Below are 19,284 nucleotides of genomic sequence, written 5' to 3' on the forward strand. Positions count from 1 at the left end.
TGGATGAAGTTCATGGAATGGTAGATGATTAATAGATGATTAATGGTCAGGCAGACAATCTGTGGTCATCACACAAGAAAGTATGGATGAAGTTCATAGAATGGTACCACGTGGTAGATAATTAATGGTCAGGCAGATAATCTGTGGTCATCACACAACAAAGTATGGATGAAGTTCATGGAATGGTACCACAAGGTAGACGATTAATGGTCAGGCAGACAATCTGTGGTCATCACACAAGAAAGTATGGATGAAGTTCATGGAATGGTACCACAAGGTAGACGATTAATGGTCAGGCAGACAATCTGTGGTCATCACATAAGAAAGTATGGATGAAGTTCATAGAATGGTACCACGTCGTAGATGATTAATGGTCAGGCAGACAATCTGTGTTCATCACTCAAGAAAGTATGGATGAAGTTTATGGAATGGTACCACAAGGTAGATGATTAATGGTCAGGCAGGCAATCTGTGGTCATCACACAAGGGAATGGGGATGAGATGCACACTATGGTAAAACAAGATAAATGATTAATGGCCGGGCAGACAATGTGAGATCATTAACCAATGTGAATGGGGTGCACGGTACCACATGTTAGATGATTAATGGTCAGGCAGAAAATCTGTGGTCATCACACAACAAAGTATGGATGAAGTTCATAGAATGGTACCACATGGTAGACAATTAATGGTCAGGCAGACAATCTGTGGTCATCACACAACAAAGTATGGATGAAGTTCATAGAATGGTACCACATGGTAGACAATTAATGGTCAGGCAGACAATCTGTGGTCATCACACAACAAAGTATGGATGAAGTTCATGGAATGGTACCACAAGGTAGACGATTAATGGTCAGGCAGACAATCTGTGGTCATCACACAATAAAGTATGGATGAAGTTCATGGAATGGTACCACAAGGTAGACGATTAATGGTCAGGCAGACAATCTGTGGTCATCACACAATAAAGTATGGATGAAGTTCATGGAATGGTACCACAAGGTAGACGATTAATGGTCAGGCAGACAATCTGTGGTCATCACATAAGAAAGTATGGATGAAGTTCATAGAATGGTACCACGTCGTAGATGATTAATGGTCAGGCAGACAATCTGTTTTCATCACTCAAGAAAGTATGGATGAAGTTTATGGAATGGTACCACATGGTAGATGATTAATGGTCAGGTAGACATTCTGTGGTCATCACACAAGAAAGTATGGATGAAGTTTATGGAATGGTACCACAAGGTAGATGATTAATGGTCAGGCAGGCAATCTGTGGTCATCACACAAGGGAATGGGGATGAGATGCACACTATGGTAAAACAAGATAAATGATTAATGGCCGGGCAGACAATGTGAGATCATTAACCAATGTGAATGGGGTGCACGGTACCACATGTTAGATGATTAATGGTCAGGCAGAAAATCTGTGGTCATCACACAACAAAGTATGGATGAAGTTCATAGAATGGTACCACATGGTAGACAATTAATGGTCAGGCAGACAATCTGTGGTCATCACACAACAAAGTATGGATGAAGTGCATGGAATGGTACCATGTGGTAGATGATTAATGGTCAGGCAGACAATCTAAGGTCATCACACAAGAAAGTATGGATGAAGTGCATGGAATGGTACCACAAGGTAGACGATTAATGGTCAGGCAGACAATCTGTGGTCATCACACAAGAAAGTATGGATGAAGTTCATAGAATGGTACCACATGGTAGATGATTAATGGTCAGGCAGACAATCTGTGGTCATCACACAAGAAAGTATGGATGAAGTGCATGGAATGGTACCAAATGGTAGATGATTAATGGTCAGGCAGACCACCCTTTAAAACATATTTAAGAACTTGTTCACGCTGTTCATAAAGGAGGAATATCATTTTATATCTTGTCATCTGTAACCCTATTGCTGGTACAGTTAATCGATTTGGTGGAGATGAGATGAGTCAGTGCCTGAGATATCACCTGGAGTGGCAGGTGGAATGTTTAGATATAGATAAGAGTTTCTATATGTTCTCACCCTGACAAAAGCTGTAGTCTTCAGAAGGTGATGATATTAGTTTATACATGCCCAGAGACTAGATTTCAGTTTCTTTATGTCTTGGCAGATCCTGGAAAGTAACTAAGTGACCAGAAGAAAACAAATATATAACAAGCTCAGAGTTGTGAGGACATTGACAAGGAATTGGATATTGTGACCCACAGGGCAAGATTCCCTCTTCTATATATATATAAGTGAGTATGGTGGGAGAAGGAGTGTTGATGTATCGGAATCACAAGATACAATAGATGATTACAAATCAGGCAAATCATAAGATAAATCATCTGAGGTCATCACACGAGAGAATGGGGATGAGATGCACACTATGGTAAAACAAGATAAATGTGAGATCATTAACCAATGTGAATGGGGTGCACGGTACCACATGTTAGATGATTAATGGTCAGGCAGACAATCTGTGGTCATCACACAAGAAAGTATGGATGAAGTGCATGGAATGGTACCACATGGTAGATGATGAACGGTCAGATGGACAATCTAAGGTCATCACACAAGAAAGTATGGATAAAGTGAATGGAATGGAACCTCATGTTAGACCAATGTTTCACAACCTTTTTTAGACAAATTAGCCTCTAAATTTCTGCACAATTTTGAAGCACCCCATTCCAAAATGTAAAAATAAATAAATGTAAAAATAAATAAATGTAAAAATAAACGAAACAAATCATTTTACATAATGCAGCAGCATCCACACACATAGGACTCCCAAATTTAGAGGTTATTTATTCTTCCAAAGCAAACACACATTTGCACATTGTATTGTTGCATTTCTATTCTTCCTCGGTTTCTCTCTCTCAGTCACCTAATGTGACCTCACTGCTGATAGAGGGGGACAGTCAAGGGACAAACAAGGATGCTGGGTGGGCAGGCGCTCAATGTTCTCCATGATGCCATTGGTTGTGAAGACGCTGGTGTCTGGAAGGATGTGATGGTGCACAATTAAAAACAGTGGCTTTGTGTAACTAAAAGGCTGGCTTCATCCACCCACTGGCTTGTACACAATTTATGGGTAATATTTAGGCATTTGCCAAAGCTCCCATGAAGATACCTGAAGACACCCCAAAGTACCTGGGCACCCTGGTTGAAAAAAAGGCAACTAGTGGTCAGCAGTCAGCTCTTTCTCTCTCTCAGTAGGAGCAATAGTGCCCCATCATTGGGAGGAATAGTGCCCAAACATTGGTATCAGTGGGAGGAATAGTGCCCAATCATTGGTATTAGTAGGAGGAATAGTGCCCCATCATTAGTATCAGTGGGAGGAACAGTGCCCAATCATTGGTATTAGTAGGAGGAATAGTGCCCCATCATTAGTATCAGTGGGAGGAATAGTGCCCAATCATTGGTATTAGTGGGAAGAATAGTGCCCAATCATTGGTATCAGTGAGAGGAATAGTGCCCCATCATTGGTATCAGTGGGAGGAATAGTGCCCAATCATTGGTATTAGTAGGAGGAATAGTGCCCCATCATTAGTATCAGGAATAGTGCCCCATTATTGGTATCAGTGAGAGGAATAATGCCCCATCATTGGTATCAGTGAGAGGAATAATGCCCCATTATTGGTATCAGTGAGAGGAATAGTGCCCCATGATTGGTATCAGTGAGAGGAATAGTGCCCCATCATTAGTATCAGTGGGAGGAATAGTGCCCAGTCATTGGTATTAGTGGGAGGAATAGTGCCCAATCATTGGTATTAGTGGGAAGAATAGTGCCCAATCATTGGTATCAGTGAGAGGAATAGTGCCCCATCATTGGTATCAGTGGGAGGAATAGTGCCCAATCATTGGTATTAGTAGGAGGAAAAGTGCCCCATCATTAGTATCAGGAATAGTGCCCCATTATTGGTATCAGTGAGAGGAATAGTGCCCCATTATTGGTATCAGTGAGAGGAATAGTGCCCCATCATTAGTATCAGTGAGAGGAATAGTGCCCCATCATTGGTATCAGTGGGAGGAATAGTGGCCAATCTCTCTCCATCTTTCTCCCTCTCTCTTACTCTCCCTTTCTTTAAATCTATTCTATTTTTCCAGTGGCAGCGGGAGACTATAACATAGTTCTAATAATATAAAACTGAAAGCAATGTAAAATTTGAGAAATTCACCTAAAAAATTCCTTTCAGGTCAACTTTATAATAATTCAATATGTGAGCTTACTAAACATGCATCGTATCACGTTCATTTCATTTTGCTTTTGGTTCTGCTTTTTCTTCCCCCCCATTTATAAGAATTCCAGGAAAAGTAAACACAGATAAGTTTTTTCACAAAGCTGGAAAGACTTCTGTCTCCTGTGCAAACACCAAACAAGTCCTTGCATCCAGACATGTGAGACTCCATTTTCTGTGCCTACAGAGGTCTCTATTTGTGGTCCACATTGCGCCTCCTGCCTAAACCCTGCATGCTGCCTAAACTCTGCTTCCCCACCTTCCCTCGGTGTGTGAAATATGTCATCGCTATATGAATGAAGATGTTTGCATCCCTCACTCCCTCCTCATTTTAGCTACACTCCTGGTGCAAGCATCATCTGGAATTTCTGCTGGTGTGCCATGGATACAAAAAAAATTATGTATTGTTGCTTGCCAACCCTGGAGATCCTGCCAATAACATATTTTCTGTCCTGGGTAACAACGCTCACTCACTGTACTGTATCTATCTAGCAGCGTCACCCCGGGACACCAGTAAAATCCAGAGCACTCCTTCCCACCATAGACCTCAGTGATTATGATAATGACTGATGGTGTACACAGTCATTCAGAAGAGAGAGTTAAAAAAACATTTGATCTGAAGAGAAACTGCCCTAAGAAGAATAAATTAGAAGAGAAAATACCAGTGGCGGCCTGTCCATTAGAGGGGCGCACAGTCGCGGCCCCCCCTATCCATGCGTCCAGCCCTCTGATCTAAATACAGGACGCCAGACGCATGGATTCCAATGGCGGGTTTTTTTTTTTGAAGCACACGATTAGAGCCAGAGGCGCTTCAAAAAAGGATCCCGCCCAGTTGTGTGACAATAGCAAATGAATATTCGCTATCCCCACACCATTCCTCCTCCCAGCCAATCAGGAAGTGGGTCTTGAGACCAGTCACCCAATTGTCTGAAAAGACAGGCAATCCTATTGGACGCCTAGTAGGAGTAACCCGCCCACCGCCGAAGTCGAGGAGGAGAGGACACAGGAGCCGCCGCTTGCTGCCGAAGCTGAGGAGGAGAGGACACAGGAGCTGCTGCCCGCAACCCACCCGCCATCGAAGCAGAGGATGAGAGGACACAGGAGCCACTGGCCACTGCCGAAGCCGAGGAGGAGAGGACACAGGAGCTGCCGCTTGCTGCCGAAGCCGAGGAGGAGAGAACACAGGAGCCACTGCTCTCTGCCAAAGCTGAGGAGAAGAGGACACAGGAGCCGCTGCTCGCTGTCGAAGCCGAGGAGGAGAGGACACAGGATCTGCTGCCCGCTGCCAAAGCCGAGGAGGAGAGGACACAGGATCTGCTGCCCGCTGCCGAAGCCCTGCCCGCTGCCGAAGCCGAGGAGGAGAGGACACAGGATCTGCTGTTCCGCTGCCGAAGCCGAGGAGGAGAGGACATAGGAGCTGCTGCCCGCAACCAACCCGCCATCGAAGCTGAGGATGACAGGACACAGGAGCCGCTGCCCGCAACCCGCCCGCAGCCGAAGCAGAGGACACAGTATCTGCTGCCCGCTGCTGAAGCCGAGGAGGAGAGGACACAGGAGCTGCTGCCCGGAACCCGCCCGCCATCGAAGCAGAGGATGAGAGGACACAGGAGCCACTGCTTGCTGCCGAAGCTGAGGAGGAGAGGACACAGGAGCCGCTGCCCACTGCCGAAGCCCAGGAGGAGAGGACACAGGAGCTGCTGCCCGCAACCCACCCGCCATCGAAGCAGAGGATGAGAGGACACAGGAGCCGCTGCTTGCTGCCGAAGCCGAGGAGGAGAGGACACAGGAGCCGCTGCCCACTGCCGAAGCCCAGGAGGAGAGGACACAGGAGCTGCTGCCCGCAACCCACCCGCCATCGAAGCAGAGGATGAGAGGACACAGGAGCCGCTGCCCACAACCCGCCCGCAGCCGAAGCAGTGGACACAGGATCTGCTGCCCCCTGCCAAAGCTGAGGAGGAGAGGACACAGGAGCTGCTGCCCGCTGCCGAAGCCAAGAAGGAGAGGTACAGGAGCTGCCACCCGCTGCCGAAACCGTGGAGGAGAGAACACAGGAGCCGCCGCCCACTGCCAAAGCCAAGGAGGAGGGGTACAGGAGTCGCCGCCCTCTGCTGAAGCCAAGGAGGAGAGACACAGGAGTTGCCACCTGCTGCCGAAGCAGAGGATGAGAGGACACAGGAGCCGCTGCCTACAACCCGCCCGCAGTCGAAGCAGAGGAGGAGAGGACACAGGAGCTGCTGCCCGCTGCCAAAGCCGAGGAGGAGGGGACACAGGAGACGGTGCCTGCTGCCTGTAGAAGCCTGCAACCTGCCTGTAGGAGCCCGCAACAAGGCCGCCACCTAGATTGGGTAGGTTTTGAGGAGGAGGGAGACCGCCGACCGACTGACCCCTCAAAAAAAAAAAAAAAAAAAAAAAACACACACAACACCAGCTGCCACTGGAAAATACCCCATGAACATTTGATCTGAAGAGAAAATAACGTAAGAATATTCACTTCTAAGAGAAATTACTGTAAAGACATTCCATCAAAAGAGAAAATACCATAAGAACATAAGATCATATGGGAAAACACCCTAAGAGCATTCATTTAGAAGAGAAAATACCCCAGGAGTATGAAATCAGAAGAGAAAATACCCTATAAAACAGGGCTCAAAATTTCAGGTCCTGAGCTACTAGCCAGGCCTTAAGAGTTACTGGCCACCACTTGCCCCACCCAACCCCTACCCTGCCCTGCCCCGCCCCGAATTCCGCCCCTAAACAATCCCTCCTAAATGATCTCATAAAATGACACTGTTAAATGTTTAATGCACAATTAAGTTACAAAAATAAATATTAACTACAACAACGTTAGCAATATTAACATAAAGTATATTTCATTGATCTGACTCTGATAAATAAATAAGGATAAAATATGATTGGCTACTATAGGCACTGTACACATCTATAGTGCCTCGTTAAGTAAATATTTTAATTCTATATTAAATATAGCATAAAAAATTAAAACCAATGAACGACACTTTTACTGATTTAGTATACAGAGAGACTCATGCCGCGTTCACACAGTCGGAATTTCGGCCAGCAAAAGACAGATGAGAGCTTTTCCGGCCCAACTTCCGATTGTGTGTACGCGGCATTAGAAACTTAAGTTCACACTGGCCTTTCAAGGGCTCCCATTCAAGTCAATGGTAACGCTTCACAAATGCTCTGGCAGGCATTTTCAGTGCAGTTGCAGGGCATTAAGATTAGTTTATTTCCTGTAATGGAATAGGCATTTGTGGAGCGGTTAGCATTAACGCTCATCAAATGCTTAAAAACTGACCAAAGGGAATTTGGGAGTTGCATTTTTAACTCGTCATTAATGCTTGTAAAATGGCAGTCTAATGCCCATTCACGCCAGTCTAACGCCCATACTTACGCTATGTTAAGCGTTAGAAATTTAGTCAAGTGTGAACAAGCCTTTACAGCGGAGCACAGCACTGGACAGGGGAGCAGGAGCTGCCAAATTTAACTTTTCCTATTAACAAGCTGGTGACTGGTTGCTAGGTGGTCCAAGGGCAGCTCCCTCCCAGTCCACCTCCCCCCCCCCCCCCCCCACCTCATCTAGTTTTTTGCAGACTCCTGCTGTATGCCAGGTCCTGCTAAGAGAATAACAGGGGACAGGGCGCTAAGATGAGAATCAGCTCTTATTCAACCCTGCCTGCCGACGGCACCCGCTCCCCCCTCCTCCGATGAGGCTCCACACTCGCCGTCAGTTTATTTCCACTCGCACAATGTGAGCAGCTGAGTGGAAATTTTGAGGGTTGCTACAAATATCCAATCAGAAGAGAAAATACTCTATAAATATCCAATAAGAAGAGAAAATACCCTAAGAGTATGAAGTCAGAGGAGAAAATACCCTATAAATATCCAATCAGAAGAGAAAATACCCTTATGCCGCGAACACACAAACTGATTTTCTGTCCTCTGATTTCACTGTTTATCACCGACAATTAAAGCACAAGAGACGAACTACAAGTTGTTCTCAAGATGGTATTGGAGCCCAGTGACACTACATCGTATATATCCAGAAAAACCGGATATATGTTGGCGGTGCCATACAGAGAGGGGCTCACTGCTCCGTATTTGGTAGAAATGCCCCCTAATTTTTTGTTTCTGGGAAAAGGTTATGCAACTATACACATTAGTTACTGGGGAGATAATCCCAAATACGCCGCAAATTACCCTTCTCTCTATGTTACCAGGAACATATAAAAATATCAAAAAGAAGCTTCTTGGGCACTGGTTGACTGCAGCAAGAACGGTGATATCGCGTCACTGGCGATCAACTCAGTCTCCTTCGATAAACGAATGGGCCTTAGAAATGGATAATATAGAGAGGATTGAGATATTTATAGCACAAGAATTAGATTCGTACGAATGGTGCCTCCTGGTTTGGAACCCATGGAGGCAGTATAGGAAATTGGTTAAAAGCTGAAGGTAGAAGGAGGAAAGTAATGGTAGGAAAGACTATGCTGGAGGAAAGAAAAGGGGAAGGGATAGAGGGGAGAGGGGAGGGGAAAGGGGGGGGATGGGGGCCCCCATTTCCCTTCTTTTTTTTTCCCTTCTTATTTATTTTTTTTTCCTTTTTCTTTCTTCTCTTTCTTTCTTGTTTTTCTTTTTCTTTTCTGTGTTAAAGTATTTATGATATGTATTCACTATGTATGCAAGTAATGTATATGTTTGAAATTGTTTAAATATGTGTAATGCTTTACAATAACTTGAAATAAAATTAGAATTGAAACAAACTGATTTTCCATTGGCTCTTGGATGTTTTTTTCCAAGGAATTCCGCTTAAGCTTGGCTTGCATACACACGTTCACACAAAAGTTCACTGAACTTGCGACCGTCAAGAACCCGGTGACGTACAACACTACAATGAGCCAAGAAAATGAAGTTCAATGCTTCCGAGCATGCGTCAAATTGTTTCCAAACATGCGTAGGAGTTTTGCGCGTCGAAATTGCTACTGACGATTGTAATTTCCGATCAAAACTTTTTCCGACTGAAAAGTTGAGAACCTGCTCTCAATCTTTTGCTGGCGGGAATTCGGCCAGCAAAAGTCCGATGGAGCATACACACGGTCGCATTTTCCGACCAAAAGCTCTCCTTGGTCTTTTGCTGGCCGAATTTACGATCATGTGTATGCGGCATTAGAGTATGAATATAAATATACAAACAGAAGAGACTATACCCTATAAGTATACAATCAGAAGAGAAAATACTATATAAATATACAATCAGAAGAGAAAATACCCTAAGCCCTTGTACACACGTTCGGACATTCGGACCACAAAATCCGTCTGATTTTTTCTGACGGATTTTGTCTGAAACTGGTGTTGCATACACACGGTCGGACAAAGTTGTCGGAAAATCCGAACGTTCGGAACGTGATGACGTTCGTCCGTTACGACGGGACTACGTTCAGGCTAGTAGCCAATAGCTTTGGTCTAGGAATTGACCTGAGCATGCGTGGCACTTTGTCTAATAGGAATTCTCTACAAACGATCGGACAAAGTCTGATCAGATCATGTTGTCGGAAAATTTTATAGCCCAGCTCTAAAACTTTGTCGGTCGGATATTCCGATGGAAACAGTCCGATGGAGCCCACACACGGTCAGATTATCCGACAACGTGGTCCGATCGGACATTTTCCGTCGGAATGTCCGACCGTGTGTACAAGGGCTAAGAGTATGAAGTCAGAAGAGAAAATACCCTATAAATATAACATCAGAAGAGAAAATACCCTAAGAGTATGAAGTCAGAAGAGAAAATACCCTATAAATATCCAATCAGAAGAGAAAATACCCTAAGAGTATGAAGTCAGAAGAGAAAATACCCTATAAATAATCAGAAGAGAAAATAACCTAAGAGTATGAAGTCAGAAGAGAAAATACCCTATAAATATCCTATCAGAAGAGAAAATACCCTATAAATAATCAGAAGAGAAATTACCCTAAGAGTATGAAGTCAGAAGAGAAAATACCTGTAAGGTCACCTAGAGGCGAGTTGACAGATGCACACCGTAGGGATCAGGAGTGCACCGCAAGGTTGTGGACCCTACGGCTGACTGCTGCGGACGGGAGACAGGTCCCACCGGGGTTAGAGCGTAAGATTCCCTGGGGTGCGGAGTCTAAGAGCCAGCAGGTGTTCACCAGAGCCTCGAGTGGTGAGGATGGACTTGGCTGCAACTGGCTCCAGGTCGCGACCCCCAGGGTCCCCCAGCTCACACCCACAGTAGGCAACAGGAGGATAGGGATGGTGAGGGACAAAGCAAAGGTCGGGGCCACAAGCAGACAAGAATAGTCGGGGATACACCAAAAGGTCAGGATCACAGGCAAACAGGGATAGTCAAAAGACACGCCAAAGTCGGTAACGGAAAACAGTAGAAGAGCACACGGCAGGTAACAGGAAGCTAACACAAAGGAATACACAATGGTTGATCAGCACTGATGGCCTGCAGTGCACAGGTTAATATAGGGCTCCCTGATAGGGCCTGGGGTGGAGCCATGCTTAGAGGAGAGGTTATAAAAACCACCAGGTGGAAGTGGCTGGCCTCTTAGTCTGAACACATGAGGGGAAGTAAGCAAACACAGGAAGATCACTGCATAACCATGACAATACCCTTACAGTCTCTGTACCAGTATGTCTAGGAAAAGAACACACTGAAATATTTGGGGATCTCCCTTACCTATCCTTCCACCAAAATATTTAAAACTAACTTTGCCCCTCTTCTGGAATCGGTTAGGAAGCAACTGAGGTCCATAATGACCTATAAACTGTCCTGGATGGGGAGAGTTGCGGCATTTAAAATGCTTTTACTTCCTAAGATTTTATACCTCCTTAGGACCAGCCCTACCCACTAAGTTCTTTCGGACTTCAGGTCCTCTTTTAGGAAATTTATATGGAAAGGAAGTAGGGCTAGAATTCCTTATAACACAGTAATCAAGCATAAATCGGCAGGAGGTATCGCCCTACCGGTGCTGAAATATTACCACACTGCTACCATTCTTAAGCAGGTATAAGCCTGGTTCATCCCTAACACTGACAAAATGTGGGTCTCCTTGGAGAAGTATTTTCTTAATAATCGGGACCTTCCATCCTTGTTGATTGCTAAGACTACAGGTCATCACCTCTCAATCCCTGAATTTCCCTCCATACAAGTTTCGTTGGGTGCCTGGAAATCCCTCTTAAGCCCCGTACACACGAGAGGATTTATGTCCGACAGACTTCCGAAGGAGTTCTGCCGGAGTTCTGCCAGAGTTCCGACAGAGTTCTGACGGACTTTTCGACTGAGCGGACTTGGCCACACACAATCACACTAAACTCCGATGGATTCGAACGCGATGACGTACGACTGGACTCGAATAAGGAAGTTCATAGCCAGTAGCCAATAGCTGCCCTAGCGTCGGTTTTAGTCCGTCGGAATAGCATACACACGAGCGAATTTTTCGGAGGGACCGGGTCCGGCGGAGTTCCGTCGGAAAAATTTGAAGCATGTTCCATATTCTAAAGTCCGTCAGACTTTGGCGAATCAAAAGTCCGTTGCAGCCCACACACGATCGAATAGTCTGACGGAATCATTCCGTCGGACTTTGGATGTTCAAAAGTCCGCTCGTGTGTACGGGGCTTTAATCTCACATCCCCCAACATCTACAGTTAAGATTCCCCTGTCCCTTAGGGCCTATGAATATCTTGTTCCCTTCCTAGATGAGACCTAATGGACTAAATTGGGTTACTATAGGGTATCTGAGATCCCTGAGTATAGACGGATAGGTACATTTTCATACATGCAAATTCATCATTTCCACTCTAAATTTCCTTCAAATTATGCAACTCTGGACTCCTTAGTGTGGAACTATTTCAATACTAGACAGATTGCTGAGGGAAGAATGGTTCATACCTTCAATACCCTAAGGCTGGGTTCACACCATCGCCAGATCCGTCACACAGCAGGGGTCTGGTGCGTGCTGGTTCACCATTTCAGGTCCAAATCCAGCCTGAATTTGGACTGAATTCGGACCTGAAATGGACCAAAAAAAACACACGTTTTTTCCTGCAATTAGCACCGGACCTGCTACGGATATATGTGAACCGGCTCCATCGAGAGCCAGTCACATTCTCCTGCTATGTGAATTAGCTGCGGGGAAACCCACATTCAATTCGCATAGGTGGGAACTAAAATTGTCCAGAAGAGAAAATACCTTATAAATATCCACATTCAGAAGAGAAAATAACTTCTAAATATTTGATCCTAAGACATATATATGAAGCACTAATCCCCGAAGGAGCTGCTGAATTTTTCTGGGCTTACCGGTTACCTCCTCCAGCTCGCACTCGTTGTTCTTGTCTAAGGGTTCCCAGGGTTGGTAACCCAGTAACTGGGACGGTAACCGGAACACCTTAGAATCCTCCTTCCAGTTACTGCGCCTCGAACTAGCCAGTTTCGAGGCTCGGGAATGGATGGAACTGCACCCCGGGCCATGAGGGCCCCTGGGGGCTGGTCAGGAGGACCAGGACCATGGAGTTAGCAACAACTTCTGGACTGGAACCCCGAACCACGTGACTTCGGTACCTTAAGTACCCCATCCTGGACTATGCAGTGAGACAAACGCGCCCACTGATTGGCTCTGAGATAAGGGTTGATACCTAATGCATCCAGGCTGTGTTCTATAGCCTCCCACAGGTGTACAACCCCACATATGACCAGGGAGAACTTCCATACAGCCCAATCAAACTGATGCCAAAGTGCAATTTAGTACAATTAACCTCAAAACTCACTACAGTTTTGAGCAAAAACTAAATTTAAACATATAGGGCGTACTCGTTAGGAGTACTGTCACTATATATATTTATACACACACACACATAATATATATATTATCCCACACTAATATAGTCTGGGATAAAGACTAAATTGATATGATGGATAACTGCACCAACCCTAAATGGATATCTGTGACAGTGAACACTTTGTGCATTAGTGACATGTCATGCATTAGAATAAACACGTGAAATAAACTCATACAAAGTAGTGATTCAAAGTAAATACATATGAATTATAACCACAGGGAGAAATAAAGTATTAAAAAAATATTTGAAAAAAAAGTCCCAGTGCTGCTCTTTTTCACAAGTAGTTTAAACCCCCTGTGCTCAAGGTTAAATCCATGTTCCACCAATTCGTGATTCACCACCACCTTCCAAAGTTTGCACTCACCAGAAAGCAATGATCAAAACACTTCAAATATATGCCTGGTTTAGTTATTCCTTTTGTAGAGGTATGCCTTTGGCTATGGTGTTGGCACTGCTCATTAGTCCCTACGCATTTTGCATCACTCGTGCGTCATCAGGAAGCTGGTGGCGTCATTTTACTTTAGGTATTTATGCCCTTTTCCCGTTTTGTTTAGCCAATCTGTTTTCCGCAGGGCCGAAAATGCCATAGTCATTTGTGCCTATATATTTTATGAATTAGTTTAGTTCTTTCTGATTTTCTTTCGATACAATTAATATAGGAAAGGAAATTAGGAAGAACTAAACAAATTAATAAAATATATAGGCACAAATGACTATGGCATTAAGTTTACAGTGAATGTACATCAAAGTGCTAATAACTTTCTCGGATTTGGAATTTTTAAAGAATGGGAACCAGCTGAGTACTAGGACAAACTTTAAGGACCCAGATAGGAATGGATCCATGCCTTACAGTAGTTACCATCATCGTCAGTGGAAAAGAGCCATACCACGATGGCCAATTCATTAGGATTAGGCCTAACTGTGACTTTATGAAGGATTATTAAGCACAAACAGATATATTAATTGAAAGATTTGTGAATAAAGGTTATGCAAGGAAAGAATTGGAGCACACTAGGAATAAAGTAGGGAGGATAGATAGAGAATCTATGCTCAAAGAAAAAACTAGCAACAAAAAGAGAACAAAATAAGGTATCCTTCATCACAGGATTTAATACAGAGTATAGAGTTTGAGGAAATTGTAAAGAAAAATTGGCCAATTATCTGTAATGACCCTCAACTAAGTAAGATTCTGCCATCTAAACCAAAGTTCATTTACAGAAGAGCAATGGAGAATTAGAGATAGCGTAGTAAAAGAAGAATAAAAGAATAAAATGATAACCTTCTTTGACCAAAAAGGTTTCTACAAGTGTGGTAAATGTAAGCCTTGTAGAACCATTTAAAAAAGAAACAAGAAAAACAACAGAATTCCAATCCAACACAACTATGCAAAAATACAAGATAGACAAACTCATTATGTGTTGCAGCACACATGTAACCTATGTGTTGGAATGCAGCTATGGGCTAAAGTACATAGGGAGAACAACGAGAAAATTCTCTATTAGCATAGGCGAGCATATTAAGAACATTATTATTATTATTTAAGGTACTTATATAGCACTGCCAATTTAAGCAGCCCTTTACATACACATTGTACATTCACATCGGTCCCTACCCTCAAGGAGCTTACAATCTAAGGTCCCCAACTCACATTCATATACTAGGGCCAATTTAGACAGAAGCCAATTAACCCAGCAGCCTTCCATGTCTTTGGATTGCATCAAGAAGAAGGCATTTAGGCACCACAGTGTTTCACAAAACATCATGATTAAACATAACAGGGACCCACAGTATCTTACATTTTATGCTATAGATAGAATAGACCAAAACTGGAGAAATTCAAACTTGCAAAGGGAAGTTTCATGTAACTCATTGGATATGCCAAATGAATACGATGAACCTGAATGGGTTAAATGTGGAATTGGATATCAATTGTTCCATTGAAGACTTTTACATTTTAAATTGATAATTTTTTATTTATACTTATTTTTATTTTATATTTATACTTTTTTTTTGTGTATTTTTATTTATTCTTAATTTTATTTTGATTATTACTATTTTTTTATCATTATTTTCATTAAATTTTGTAATAAATATTGTAAATTTTTCTTGTATACTGCGGTAATGAAACTTTGTACGATTTTCAAGTGTGTGTATGTATGTATGTGTGTATATATATATATATATATACAGTGGTGTGAAAAAGTGTTTGCCCCCTTCCTCATTTCCTGTTCCTTTGCATGTTTGTCACACTTAAGTGTTTCGGAACATCAAACCAATTTAAACAATAGTCAAGGACAACACAAGTAAACACAAAATGCAATTTGTAAATGAAGGTGTTTATTATTAAAGGTGAAAAAAAATCCAAACCATCATGGCCCTGTGTAAAAAAGTGATTGCCCCCTAAACCTAATAACTGGTTGGGCCACCCTTAGCAGCAACAACTGCAACCAAGCGTTTGCGATAACGTGCAATGAGGCTTTTACAGCGTCCTGGAGGAATTTTGGCCCACTCATCTTTGCAGAATTGTCCTAATTCAGTTACATTAGAGGGTTTGAGCATGAACGGCCTTTTTAAGGTCATACCACAACATCTCAATAGGATTCAGGTCAGGACTTTGGCTAGGCCACTCCAAAATCTTCATTTTGTTTTTCTTCAGCCATTCGGTGGTGGACTTGCTGGTGTGTTTAGGATCATTGTCCTGCTGCAGAACCCAAGTTCGTTTCAGCTTGAGTACACGAACAGATGGTCGGACATTCTCCTTCAGGATCTCTTGGTAGACAGCAGAATTCATAGTTCCTTTTATCACGGCAAGTCTTCCAGGTCCTGAAGCAGCAAAACAGCCCCAGACCATCACACTACCACCACCATATTTTACTGTTGGTATAATGTTCTTTTTATGAAATGCAGTGTTCCTTCTACGCCAGATATACTTGGACACACACCTTCCAAAGAGTTCCACTTTTGTCTCATCGGTCCACAGAATGTTGTCCCAAAAGTCTTGGGGATCATCAAGATGTGTTGTGGAGAAATTGAGACGAGCTTTGATGTTCTTTTTGCTCAGCAGTGGTTTTCTCCTTGGAACTCTGCCATGCAGGCCATTTTTGCCCAGTCTTTTCCTGATGGTGGAGGCATGAACGCTGACCTTAACTGAGGCAAGTGAGGCCTGCAGTTCCTTGGACGTTGTTGTGGGGTCTTTTGTGACCTCTTGGATGAGTCGTCGCTGCGCTCTTGGGGTAATTTTGGGCGGCCGGCCACTCCTGGGAAGGTTCACCACTGTTCCATGTCTTCGCCATTTGTGGATAATGGCTCTCACTGTGGTTCGCTGGATTCCCAAAGCTTTGAAAATGGCTTTATAACCCTTTCCAGACTGATAGATCTCAATTACTTTCTTTCTCAATTGTTCCTGAATTTCTTTGGGTCTCGGCATGATGTGTAGCTTTTAAGGATCTTCTGGTGGACCTTACTGTGTCAAGCAGCTCCTATTTAAGTGATGCCTTGATTGTGAACAGGTGTGGCAATAATCAGGCCTGGGTGTGGCTAGAGAAATTGAACTCAGGTGTGGACAACCACAGTTATAGTATGTTTTAACAAGGGGGCAATCACTTTTTCACACAGGGCCATGATGGTTTGGATTTTTTTTCACCTTTAATAATAAATACCTTCATTTACAAATTGCATTTTGTGTTTACTTGTGTTGTCCTTGACTATTGTTTAAATTGGTTTGATGTTCCGAAACACTTAAGTGTGACAAACATGCAAAGGAACAGGAAATGAGGAAGGGGGCAAACACTTTTTCACACCACTGTATATGCTTAAAAATCTTACAAAGTTTCATTACCACAGAATACAAGAAAAATTTATAATATTTATTTTAAAAAAATTATGAAAATGATAAAAAAATAATAGTAATAATCAAAATAAGAATAAATAAAAATAAAATAAAAAAAAAGTGAAAAAGTATAAATTAAAAATACAATAAAAATAGAAAAAGATTTATATAATCTTCTAATAAAAGAAGTTTTATATAAAGTTTTAACCAAAGTTTCTATCAAAAGTGTCTATTAAGAATGTAAAAGACTATCCAGTCATTCCCTTTGGCCTGAATATGTCACCTATAAACTAGCGAATGAAGAAAGGTGGAGGTAACAACAAGCTCTATTACAGAAGAGCAATATAGCTAGCTATAATAGGTGGATATAATGGTGTATACTGCGCTCAGGGCACGCAGACAACACCCACAAACTCCTGCAGATTGCTAACAGCTCAATTACAGAAGAGCAAGAACGCAAAATCGTCCAATAACGATTGGTGTATACTGTGTTGAAGGTACACAGAGAACACCCACTAACTCCTACAGACGCCAACACACTACACAAGGCCGCCGCGCTAGCAGCCTTATATAGTGTGGGGCGTGTACTACACAGCCTGAGCTATGATTGGCCACAGGCATCCTGCCTGTGGCCAATCATGGCTCTCCTCGCTGCCGGCGCTGTGATTGGCCAAGCATGCGGGGTCACAGTGCATGCTTGGCCAATCATGAGCCAGCAATGCACTGCGATGGCGCAGTGCATTGTGGGCCGTGAGCGCCACACCAATGTGGCGCGAATGGCCCATAACGTTCGGTATTCGCCGAACGTGCGAACAGCCGATGTTCGAGTCGAACACAAAGCTCATCCCTAGCCGTATCTAAACAAATGGAACGTAACACAATTAATAATAATAAATAATAATAATAAAAACCTATTATTATTATTTATTATTATTTTGTTCCGTTCCTTTTGTTTAGATACGGCATTCTTTATTTTGGATAATTTGTAACTTACGTTCACTAACAGCCAGTTTCAATGAGTAGTTTTCCTATTCATTGAAACTTATTAGCATATCATGATGTATATTATTCTGTCTTGTTTTTCTTTATATTTTGTTTTGTATTTCTTTATAGCCTTTAGATGCCTTATTGCGCCTGAGTCATGAAGAAGCATTTTGCGAAACATGTCAAGCCAACAGGCATTTATATAGCTCTATGCATTTATTGTTCACTATCATGCTGTGATTTTTATATCATTGTTAGTTCATGAGAGCGAACTTCTGTTCATTTTCTTTTAAAAACATGTTCTATATTAATAAAATTTTGTATTTTTTTATAAAAAATGTTGTTATGTTTGTGGCACCATTAAAATGCCATTTCCAGTTCTCTATGTATTGTTCTAAAGTCTATCCAAATTCAATTTGGAGTTCTTCTGGAGGATGAAGATTTCCCTGTATGATGAGGAGGGTGCTACTGATCCACCACCCCTACACACTCACCAGAAATCAATAGTATAATCGCATGTAGTGTATAACTAGTGTAGAACCTGGATAATCTACCACGTGCGAATCGTGTGCTGCTGAAGAGAAGCACTTTGTTGGTACTGTGATGCTCTATATTGGAAAGCGTGGCGGCAAGGTGGACCATTCAATAATGTGGTGACCTGCGTATACATAATGTACTTCTGGTGAGTGCATATATGGTCCTGAAGTCATAGCACTGTTGATTTACACGTGGTGGATATCCAGGACTATTTTTACACTACATGCGTTTATACTACTGATTTCTGGTGAAAGCATAGGGATGGTGGATCGGTAGCACCCTCTTCTCAGTAGTAACCCCCAGCTCTGCTGATCCCTTGCTCAGTAGTACCCCCAGCTCTGCTGATCCCCCGCTCAGTAGTACCCCCAGCTCTGCTGATCCCCCCGCTCAGTAGTACCCCCAGCTCTGCTGATCCCCCGCTCAGTAGTATCCCCAGCTCTGCTGATCCCCCGCTCAGTAGTACCCCCAGCTCGATCCCCCACTCAGTAGTACCCCCAGCTCTGCTGATCCCCCGCTCAGTAGTACCCCCAGCTCTGCTGATCCCCCGCTCAGTAGTGCCCCCAGCTCTGCTGATCCCCTACTCAGTAGTACCCCCAGCTCTGCTGATCCCCGCTCAGTAGTATCCCCAGGTCTGCTGATACCCCACTCAGTAGTATCCCCAGCTCTGCTGATCCCCCGCTCAGTAGTATCCCCAGCTCTGCTGATACCCCACTCAGTAGAAACCCCCAGCTCTGCTGAACCCCCACTCAGTAGCAACCGCCAGCTCTGCTGATCCCCACTCAGTAGTAACCCCCAGCTCTGCTGATCCCCTGCT

Source organism: Lithobates pipiens, unplaced genomic scaffold (assembly GCF_037356315.1).
Source record: "Lithobates pipiens isolate NorthernLeopardFrog02 unplaced genomic scaffold, aLitPip1_a1.2 Scaffold_22, whole genome shotgun sequence".
Lineage (NCBI taxonomy): Eukaryota > Metazoa > Chordata > Amphibia > Anura > Ranidae > Lithobates > Lithobates pipiens.